The sequence below is a fragment of the Orbicella faveolata genome, unplaced genomic scaffold (assembly GCF_042242905.1).
Source record: "Orbicella faveolata isolate gen_17 unplaced genomic scaffold, um_ofav_v1 contig_12, whole genome shotgun sequence".
Classification (NCBI taxonomy): domain Eukaryota; kingdom Metazoa; phylum Cnidaria; class Anthozoa; order Scleractinia; family Merulinidae; genus Orbicella; species Orbicella faveolata.
Genome location: NW_028301539.1, coordinates 19,609,202 through 19,620,964, shown reverse-complemented (window position 1 = coordinate 19,620,964; position 11,763 = coordinate 19,609,202). Strand labels below are relative to the sequence as shown.

Below are 11,763 nucleotides of genomic sequence, written 5' to 3'. Positions count from 1 at the left end.
GAGAAAAACATAAGATTTTATAGCTGTATCAAGGTCAATCACAGTTGTAGTTGATCAAAGCTTGCAAATACTTGTCCAGTCTTTTGTTGCCCATTATGTCATTCAAATTTATTGAAAATAACTGAAGTTCAAACTCAACACTTCTGTATCTTGCTCAGCTTCCATTGGTAATCGAGCTCAATGTTCTTTTTCTGTAATTTCTTGAGAAGTTTCTTGAGATATCGAGCATTCCCAACTAGTCTAAAGTCTACTGGTAGTTCTAGTCCTTTTCCTCACCCTTTGTTTATTCTACTTCCAATGCATTCTGCTTCAATTTTGCCATACTCTGATAGAAATTTGAAGAAGAGTTTAGAAAGCTCAATAGGGACATGACCAACAATCCTGTCGTCCTCATTTTTTACCACAACTGCATACTTGCTGTGGCGATTATTGGGCTCCATTTCGCATATAAGAATCTCTCCAATGTAGACTGTGGCGTCCTTGAAATAAGCATGATAACCCCTTGTGCTTGCCTCTAAATATAGTTCATATTCATTCGTCATTATTCTAATGTGTGTGGGTTTATCCCTAAAAATCTGTCAAGGTTTTTCACGAATTCCAAGATGGTTCCTCACTCGCACAACCTGGCAGTGCTCGAAGTGGTTCCCGGGTAATATAACAAAGGAAACCGCTGGCCAATGCAGAGGCACACAAAGTGTTCTTCCTCGTGTGTTGAACTTCACTGTTTGGAATTTTTATGAGCTGAATATATTAAGCTAAAACAAAGATGAATCGGACTTTATTCGATTGTGGCGTTCGAAAAAAAGTAGAATTGAAGAATGGTTGTAAGCTTGACATCACGCCAACGATGGAAAAGACAGCTGAGATATCTAAAAGTGCTGAAGTAAAATGCAACATCTGTGGTAAATCATTCAGAGGTCAACAATACCTTGACAGCCACATGAAATTCAAACACCCGATGACCGAGAACTCACACGAGGGTTCAAAGCAAGAGAATATGTTCGCCAATCGAAAGGAAGCAGATGCCCATTGCTCATTGCCTGAGGCTAGCCAATCAGGAAGTAATGATCCCATTGTTCTAGACAGTAACGAAGTCGAAAGTCTTGGAAACAAGAGAAGGGGAAGTAAGAAACGAAAATCGTACACAGTTGAATTCAAAAAGAAAACCCTGGATCTTTTTGATTCTTTGAAATCATCAAAACATAGATACAACATCGTCTCAAAAGAGAAAGGAGTTCATTGATCTTTGATTCAAAAGTGGAACAAAAACAGAAACCAAATTCTGAAGGAACTAGAACTAAATAAAAAGGGAAAAAATTCTGGGAATATAAGAGATGCAAGGCAGAGAAGAAAAATCGTGGCTGGGCGATCGAAGCAGAGCGAGAGGTATCCACTTGCAGCTAATCTATTGATTGCTGAATTCAAAGTTCGTAGAGCAGCTGGATGCAAGATTACAAAACTGTGGTTCAGGAAAAAGATGAAGGCAAAAATTGAGATGACTTATGGGAAAAAGGAGGCTGAAAGTTTCAAAGGAAGCTCTAACTGGTTCCAAAGGTTTAAAAAAAGGCACGATATAGTACTGAGAAGAAGAACAAACAAGAAAAACTCTGCTGATGATGGTAGGTTAACCATCCAGAAGTTCCATCAAAATTTGAGGAAATCCCTGAAAACACAGAGGAGGCGGAACAGATCAACTATGACTGACCCCAAATATGGCAGGCGGACTCCTGAAAACAGGTACAATGTGGACCAGGTTCCTCTTCCATTCGTGGTGGACCAAGGGACTACCTATGACTCACGTGGCAATAAACAAGTCTGGGTTGCACAACCATCATCAGGTCTGGATAAAAGGCAAGCCACTTTGCAACTTTGCATAAGAGGTGAAGGAGAACAGAATGTAAAGCTTTCCCTTGTGTTTAGAGGGAAAGGGAATGTTAGTTCTCAAGAGAAAGAACAATATGATAAAAGAGTTGATGTGTATTTCCAGCAAAATGCCTGGATGGATGAGGTGACAAATATGCAATGGTGCAAGAAAACACTCATACCTGGTTGGAAAAACTGACCAGGAAAAGGTGTTATTTGCAGACAACGTGTCCTTCCAACAAACCAAAGAGTTCCACGAGACATGTAGGAATGAAATCAGTACTTCTGTGTACATGCTACCAGAAAACCATACTGATAAAATTCAGCCAATTGATGCAGGATGTGGAAGGATGATGAAAGTGAAAATTGCTGCTGCAATGGACAGGTGGTTGGAGATAGATGACAATCTTGAAAAATGGCATGATAGACTTTCTGCAAAGGACAGGCGAATACTTATGACTCAATGGACTGGGGAAGCCTGGAGTGAACTAAAAGAAAGCAAAGACTTTCTAAGACGGCTTTTTGAAAAGACCGGCTGCCTAATGACAACTGATGGCTCAGGAGACGAGAAAATCTCTCCCCAGGGCTTGGACGAATACAGTTTTTAAGATGCACAGCTGGCTTTTGGGTTACAGATCTACAAACAATAACAAGAGTACAAACCCTTAATGTTATTGTTTTGCTGATGTACATGTCAACACAGTAGTAAATCAGACTTTCAGATTTGCAGATGTACAATGGACCTCTACTTTAGGCATTTCAAGGGTGGGGCAGCATATGGATCTGCCACAGAACTATACATACACCCTTCTTGTTAATGTTTTGTTACATTACTGATTACAGTAGACCTATTTGAACATTAGGTTTTTAATTATTGTTCCATCAATTTATGTAATTGTCCAAAAACATGATTAAAATTTCTAGCAACATTTTTTATGTTGTACAGCACTGAATTTAAAAAAATTTAAGAACATTTAAGAACATCCTGAGGCTGATTTTTCACTAAGCATCCGATAAATAAGAACACAATCAGTCTGACCTCTTATATGTGGGTGTTTACTGTATTACAAGCCTGAAACTGAACTTAAGTATGTCATTTCCTTTCTCTTTCAGAACGAACTATCATAAGAACTTTCGTTTGTCTTTCTGATAGAGAGCAGGATACAGTTCCCTCTACGGCCCAAAAGCTACGCCTTAAAGGCAACGGATTGGGGGAAAAGAAAATTCTTCTTCCCATTACCGCTGACGCAGAAAGCGTGAAGTCAGTTTTGTACGAGTAAGTGCCGGTTCTGTGTTTGTGCATCTCGCTTGTATTATACTCGTTAATTTAATGTGAATTTTATGAAGCTAAAATAGTTAGAAAATCTGTGCACTTCTTAAGACTGAGAGCTTCCATAACGTGAGTACGTAAATTGATTCAGAGTCAACACACAAGAAAGAGATATGTGCACAAAGCTAGCGTTGGCAACTTGGGGGCTGGCTGGTTGAATCCACATCCATTTTCACGATGATTGTAAGCACAGTTTGTGCTACTAAACGTGTCACCTATGTACTTAGACAATACCTTGAAGAAATTGTCAAGACCTGCGCAAAGGTTGTACATGTACCTGAGCGTTCTAGCAGTGTGTTGGTTTTGCAAACAGTCAGCACTTCCTTTTTCCTTTTGTTTCAGAGCATTCACACCTTTAAAATTCTGTGGGGGGTTTGAACTTCTCACCATGAAAGAGAAGTCTCGCACGGAACTAAGTATCGTATCATACGGAAGTTGCAGTACAGAAGAGATGCGTTGCTTTGGCACTGGCCGTATTTACATTAGGCCAGTGCAGATTGACATTACTTTAGACGATAGCAATCTGGATTGGGGAGATCAATATGAGGACTGCATGATATGCAAGATGCCCGTTGCCATGTCAACAATGCGCCGCCATATGGAGACATGCGGAAATGAGGTTATGTGATGACATATCTTCAATACTGAAAGTGTGATAAATCCTCCACTGAATGCGACATATGCACTCCTTCCTTTACGTAAATATATATTCTCACTCTCCAGGATGATTATGATGATCTCCCGCCAATGCTGGATACCCAAGATCAGGGAAGGGCTAACACCAGGTGAGACTAAGACTGATGGAGTTATTGAGGACAACTTGATCACTGTGTCATTGAATTGGTACCCTGTGCTCCATATATTCTTATCTTCTTATCTGTTTTAACTCACCTCTGTGTCAAAAGAAAAACAACAAATGTAACAAACAATTCTTTATTCAATATCAAAATGCCTTTTCCAGTCATAGTGGTAGTCCAGCGGTTGTTCCCGTAGAAGACGGCACCTTGGAAGAGGCTGAGCAGTAGGTCTCTATCTACTTAATTGAAAAACAAGGCAGCGCGTGCAAGCATTATTACCTTAATTCAGTCGTTCATTCGTTTGTTCATTCATTCATTCGTTCATCCATCCATCCATGCTGCTTCGTGCGCTAGTTAGTTTATTATTTCATTTATTTCTATTTGTTTGTTTGTTTCTTTATTTCTTTACTTAATATTGAATGCCTTTTTCAGTCATAGTGGTAGTCCCAGAATTGTTCTTGTAGAAGACGGCACCTCGGAAGGGGCTGAGCGGTAGGTCTCTCTATACTGAATTGAAAAACAAGGCAGCGCATGAAATCATTATTACTGTAATTCAGTCGTTCATTTGTTCGTTCATTCATTCATTCGTTTTTTCATTCGTTCATTCATTCGTTCATCCATCCCTTTATCCGTTCATCCACCCATCCATACATTCGTGCGTTAGTTCGTTTATGTTATTAGTTAGTTAGTTTGTTTATTTCTTTACTTAATATTGAATGCCTTTTTCAGTGATAGTGGTAGTCCCGCGGTTGTTCCCGTAGAAGACGACACCTCTAAAGAGGCTGAGCGGTAGGTCTATCTCTTTATTGAATTGAAAAACAAGGCAACGATCAATAACAAAATAAATAAGTGCTTTGTTACCGCAGGAAAACATTAGCAAGGGCACGGCCTTTTTTCAAATTTAAGAGATGGAAATCAAGAAGAAACTATGCACATTTCTACAGATTCAGGCAAAGGGCAAGTTTAAATTCATCTTGTAAATTTAGTTTTCTCAATATATTTTCAGTTCACATACCCTTGCAAGTCAAGTGGAATGACAAATGAGAACGGCTCCTTTATCAGAGAATTTTCATTATCTTTAACAGAGAGGAAATGCCATTCGAACAACATAGAAGGAAGGTGCTCGAGGAGACTCTAGCATCAATTTAAGAGCAAATACATGGAATCATGGGATGTTGACTTAGAGTTGCCTCTTTTCCTTTAGAGGGGCTGTTAGGAGGCAATATTTATGGTTGGTCATTTCAGACCGCGTGATGTTGTAAAGGGAGTTCCTCCTTACTGTTTCTATGAAATATTTTTTTCATGTACACGTGGGCAGTGCCGAAGGTGATAGAAACAGTTCACTAGAGTAACACCATGTAGTCTGATATGGGTACAGACGGTCCAAAGCCAAAACGTGTAGGAGAATGCGTGTGGTGTTAAGGTTAGGATAGCAGTTAAATTAAACAAAAAAAGTGTTCCTTAATATAGAGAGATCACATCTAGTCCCAGTTATACACAGAAACTGAGGACAGGGATACAGGGAGGACAACAGTTAGAACCGGTAATTTTTGGTGCGGGACATATGAAATAGATAGACAAAACTCAAAGGTAAAGAGGAATCCTTTCGGTTTGGTGTGGAGATCACTCAATGAAAAGTGATCCTATTGAAGTACTTGTTGCAAGAGATTTGTGGTATAAGCACAGGAACACTGGGAACCGTATTAATAAAGCTATTGCGTGATCTTGAGATTAACTACATGTGTATTATTTCACAAATAAGGTCCACCTGCAGCAAACCGGTGACAGTACTCAAAGAGTACAGGGCCTATTTTGTCAGAGGAAGACCTCTCGATCTTGAAAGGGAAGACACCCCGTGCGAAGGAAAGACAATTGAGATCTTCGTGTCACAAATGAATATTTACAAATATGCTATGGCGGAACTTGTCACAGAGCCTCCCATAGAGGATATCAGTTTCCCGTTAGAAGTGACATTTATTGGCGAGGAGGCTGCCAATTACGGAGGACCTCGCAAAGAATTTTTGGGGGCTGTCACAAGAGAAGTTCGTGAACAACTCTTCCAAGAATCCGGAAGTCAAGATGGAGAGTACGAACTGACGAACGATGTGGCACCCTTAAGACAGCACTATTATTATGGAGCTGGTCCAATATTCGGTAAATACGAATGACTATGACATGTATGATTTTTTACTAGTATTTGCATATTTTTTGAGTTGTATTCAATGTCTCAGGCTACAAATATATATGAGCTGGGGAACTGAAAGATCTAAAAGTGTCAAACTACAAAAGTAGATAAATTTTCAAGTCGCAGCTGCCAATGGAATAAAGAAACCATTAACTAAGCCTTATTTTTCGCATTTTGTCCCATGATTGTTCATCAGTTAAATTACTAAAAACATATCAAAACCACATAAGTGTTGACTGAATGTTCTCTTCACTTCCAGGGTTCAGTATGCTACAGGGTGGACCGTTGCCCTGTTTTCTAAAAGAGGAACAGCTCCAAACGCTTCTTAACGGACAGTACGCTTCGCTAAGAGAGTCGGAAAGACAGTTCCAATCAGGACTGGCAAAATTTGGCCTAATTGAGGTACATATATTTAACCTTATAAAACTCAACATTGTTATGTACATATATTCATAACAAATTGTCACGACGTATTAAACGTCAACGAAGGGTATTTCTTTATGTGGTAGGTTGTAAGGTTGACAAGCTCATTCACTACTGTAGCTACAAAGATTTGCGCTAACTCAAGGACAAAGACCTCCAGAAAATTTGTTACGTACACATGTCAACTTCTTGGGAAGTTTGATATCATGATTTTAGCTTTCCTTCAAAATATAGAAGTTTTTTTAGTTTGATCAGCTGTATATGTAAACTCGGTAACGCATAATTTCCACTTGGTTAAAGCTGGTCAATAGAAAACCATGCCTCATATTTCTGCTGAGGAAAACTGCAGTGCGGCCTTTGATGTACCCCCGTGTTGTCAAACTGCTTCATGCACGTTTCTCTGTAGAAGGCAGTAACAGCCGGGCAGAGGAAGAGAAAGTATACAGAACCTTCATAAATTATCTAAAGGAAGTTTCTGGTAAGTAGACGATGTCACATGTAAATGGCAGAGTGTGAAAATAATAATCGCTTATTATACTCACTATATAACTCCCAGACCTTGATATTTTTGGTTTGCATGTGACGTCGTGGCGGTCATGTTGGTGGTCCTCTGGGAATTAAACTTTATATTTATGCAAATATCTCGAAAAAAAAGGATTGTATTGACCATCAACATGGGTGCCTTGCCAGGTAATAGGCATGAAATTATGAAATAAACCAGAGCGTTCACGAGAAAATTTAATACTTCGATAAAACCGACAATGGACCTCTTGTTCATAGACAGTTAATCCATTTTTTCTTTATTAATGCCCAGGAAACAGGTCTCAGACAAGAGAGCACCCGAGGGTATGGTCCTGATGGTAGAAAGAGGATGCGTAATAAACTGTATTGTACCTGTATACAAGTGGGCTTAAGGATTTGTGGCAAATGAAATCATAACAAAGGTCTAAAACACTTTAATTTGCATTACAGCTGGAAGAAGAGGATCTGTTACATTGGGAAAAGTGATGAAGTTTGTAACTGGCAGTGAAGCAGAACCTGTATTGGGATATGGAATAAATCCCCATATTGTCTTCACTCCTTATGCGATATCATGCCTGCCAACAAGTAACACGTGCACAAACAAGCTCACTTTGCCTGTTGGAGACAAGGTGCCCCAAAATCCCGAGAAAAGTTGAGTTCTTTGATTATGCATTTAATTCCGACTTTTTGGGTAGCATTTAATTCTTGTGTAAATGGTACTTAATGGACCCACGCAAGTGCAATCCATTATCAGAAAATTGTCGGTAACATGGTCCTTGTTGACCTTTCAGTGCGGTTTGCTGCTTACACTTAAGTGACCTGTTTGCGGTCCATTAATAACAGCAATAGAGAAATCAATAAAGATAACATGAAACGATACAAATAACTGGCTTTGTGTCCATACGATAAAACGGCATGGTAACTGCTTGCTTAGGTTTTAAGCTGATTAATAATGTCTATCGCTTGAAGATAGGGTGCTATATCCCAGTTGTCTTCTCCCTGAACGCCTGACATTCTCTCTTTAAAACTTAGCAAGGAATTGGAGTCCAGTGGACACACAGTTTGAGGGACAACACCTTCCTCTTCACTTTCCTCCGGAAGTGTCCCCAAAGGGTCTACTCCATACGTGGAAACATCGCTCTGAAAAAGATTTGCGTGATGTTTGTTTACTGAGTTAGTAACATTTACCAAGATAAGTGCGTTTAAATCATTTTGCAAAATGTTCGAAGAGTTCAGCGTGCCACGATTGGTAAAATGCATTATATCTCCAATAGAGCACGTGCCCTACTTCACATGCATTATTAAAGTAATATTAAAATGCTCCAAGTGTATTGTTGAGGGAATGCACTTGCGCGAAGCACGAAGCACTTCTCTCTTTCATGTTCTTAGACATTCCCGCATGCTTGTATATCCCAACAATGCACTCAGCGCGTTTTTTGCTAATTTTATTTCATCCATTTTCACTAAATATCAAAAATAACGCCTGTGGCAAAGACTAGAAAGGAACCTAAAAACCATATGTGCTAGTCCACCAAGACTTAAAGTATTTACAGCTTTCAACTTTTTATTTCAGTTATTCTTAATAACTGAAAAATAATTCGTTAATGCCAATGAGAAATGAAAATAATTTTTGGCCATGCAGTATATTTCTTCACGCAAACTGGATTTAGAGTACCACCCAGATTTGTCGATGTCATGTTTAAAAAAAAAAAGATTTCCCCGTAGTGCTAACCTCATCCAAGATTTCAAAGTATTCCGATGCTAATGTGCCGCCTTCACCCCCTATTTGTTGCATCCCCAAAATAAAGAGCTGCAGGGGGCTCTTGTGACCTGCGGTGCGTATCTTGTGATTGTTCCAAGAGAGACTGAAATTATTGAGGCAGTTGTTGATAACTGGATTGTATACATACTGAAGGCAAAATAAATGCTCCTCATTGTCCAGATCGAGATATCCCCAGCTTTCAAGAAAAACGAAGAGATCTTAAAAGACTGAAAGTACTGTTTGAAACACATCCCTCCAAAGTCGTTCGATGCGGGCATTGTGGACACTTCTTCCCATTATATAACTTCCTCTGCCAGGTCCTCTTGCACTGCGATTCAGCATGTAATAAGCTACATCTCTGTTTTCAACACCCATATCGCCTCTTACTCGTGAGGGTAGCCCCCATTTGAATACTGCTTCTTCAAATAGTTTCACAACTGTGGCTGACGTGTTGTCTGTGTTACATCTCAAGTATACGACCGTGCGACTGTAACCATCTATGCAGCCATGAACCACAAATCGCCACCTAGCATGCAAATTAATACAGAATAGTAATGGAATCCAAGGTGCCGTTCAATTGGTGAAATACAAATGATCAATATGCAGAGGAAGCAAGAGCCTAGCTACTTCCGGCTGCTAACATTGAAATTACGGGAAGTCATCTTGCAGCACATGAAATACTTGTTTTATGGCAGCATGAGCCGCATAATAGAAGTCAATTATTTAGACGAAGAATAGGTACCGTATTAGTTTATGATTTCCGTCCATATGCCACAGGGCAAGAGGGGAACGGACATTATAAACCCGTCTTCTAATGGGTCTAATGGCTCGTGCCGACCGACAGGGTCTACTCTCTTGACAGCGCTTCTTAGTCTCGCCCTCTGCACACGTATTCCTTGTGAATGTAGATAGCCCTCTATAGTTTTCAACCCTGTAGATTCAAAAGTAAATTATACCTAGCTAAGTATTTGTCATTAACGGAAGTGGTAAAGTAGAATGCACAGAAGAGAAACTGTAACCAACAAAGGACGTGATCCTTTTGAGGAAAATTTTCAGGAAATTACAATTTAAAAATTGGATAACGGCACGATGAAGAGACATAGGACGATGTTCTCTTACGGTGTGTCCTATTTTTACCCTTTCCGTGGGATTTACAGGCCCTGTACTTGATGGGGATTACATTTTACATTGCTTTATCTGAATAAGATAAAATAATATAAAATATTTCTGTATTTAAATATGTTGCGCATGGCTAGTAATCTGCCATTCGATTTATATTGTAAATAATTATGCATTATATTTTTACAAGGCTTACCAGACCTAGGTAAGTTAACCATGATATTTTAAACAAAGGAGTCCAGCATGTCATCGTCGATATCACTGTCGCGGGACCGGTTGGCAAGTTCATACTCCGCAATCCTGTTTTCAACTGTACGCTTGCTCACACCTAGCATCGCAGCTATCTCTTGATGGCTGAAATGATTTTCTGTAGAAAATTAACTTCATGGTCTTTGTCATTGCGTGTAACATAAATGGACTGTAGAAAACATAACTTTTTTTATTTTGTTCATTTTGGAATTACCTTTAAAAAACACGAGCTGTTGCTCAGGAATCACAAATTTAGGTCTCCCACGTCCTTCTCAACTCTGAATGGGTGCTTGATACGATGTGAATGATGATGTTTCCCCATACGAAGCCGTCGTTAACTGTTGACGAGCCTGATTCATCAAGTCCACAGATTCTAAGGAAATATCCCCATTGAGAAGCGCAGTTTCAATGAGAGTCTCAAGTCTCATAGCAGTTGGCTCTGACCCACTACCCCGATCTCCTCTTTCGAGATCTTCAATAATTGCCTTCAGCTCTGACGCGAGTTGTTGTTGGAAATCCATCCCATTATTCTGAGTGTTAAGATTAGAGTATAGGTGAAATTTCAATGAAGAAAATCAAAAGGAGTTGATGGCTTTAAAATTCTCTTTCCTCCCTGACCAAGCGTTATCCTACCGCGTTCTCTATGGTTTTCTTTATAGCATGAATTGTGATGCAGTTCATATTTATTTTGCAAGTATGGGAGGGGATGACAGGGGAGGGGGTTGAGCAATCCGCCGTAGGTAAAAAGATGGCGACTGGTACATTTCCCCATAATTGTTAGCGCATGGAAAGTTAAACAGCGCTCATAAAAAGTCACGGAAACGTTCCAAAACCTTCAAACTTAGAATACACAATCTGGTTAGCAAAGGGAAAATACTGCGAAAATATGGCTTTCATTGTACTTGACGGAATGTACAGCCGCCATCTTTTCTCCTATACAGGATTACAAAGTTAACAATTGACGTTCGTTTTTTCATGCATGTCCTGTTATTGACATTGAATTTCCTCATAACATTGTCAAAGTAGTCTGCGGATCAACTCAGCTATTGCCTCTTGTATCCACAGCTAGTTTGACAATGTTATGACAAAATTCATGATCAATAACAGGACAGACGCATGAAAAACTGATAACGAACTGTCAATAAATTATAAATCATAAATTCTAGTGTCTGTCCACTTATTGACGATAAAAATTAGCCAATTAGCGCGCAAGAATTTCTGCAGTCATCGTAAAATAAGAAATTCATAGCCGGAATTAGCAAGAGAAAAATTTCAGGCAAAGAAAAATAGTGTCAAGAAATATCCTAGAAAATGATAAAAGAAAAACACATGCGCGACAATTAGCAGTGTACGAAAAAAATGTACATCCCGACCCCCTCAAAATGGACTAGTATTTTCCTATAAAGCGACTGACCAGGAACCACGGTATCTTAACGACAATCAACTTTCAGAGTAAAGTGAATAAAGTTTTCATTCAAAGCATTGCCAAGTACCACATATTTCAGATAAAGAT

At 39.3% G+C, this 11,763-nt stretch overlaps 3 pseudogenes; 2 read left to right on the top strand and 1 right to left on the bottom strand.

The window, feature by feature from the left end:
• The first annotated feature begins 733 nt into the window (after positions 1–733).
• LOC149117028 (uncharacterized) lies at positions 734–2,797 on the top strand (annotated as a pseudogene).
• Positions 2,798–5,689: 2,892 nt separating this feature from the next.
• LOC110040706 (uncharacterized) lies at positions 5,690–7,822 on the top strand (annotated as a pseudogene).
• Positions 7,823–8,050: 228 nt separating this feature from the next.
• Positions 8,051–10,883, bottom strand: LOC149117027 (uncharacterized; annotated as a pseudogene).
• Positions 10,884–11,763: the final 880 nt, after the last annotated feature.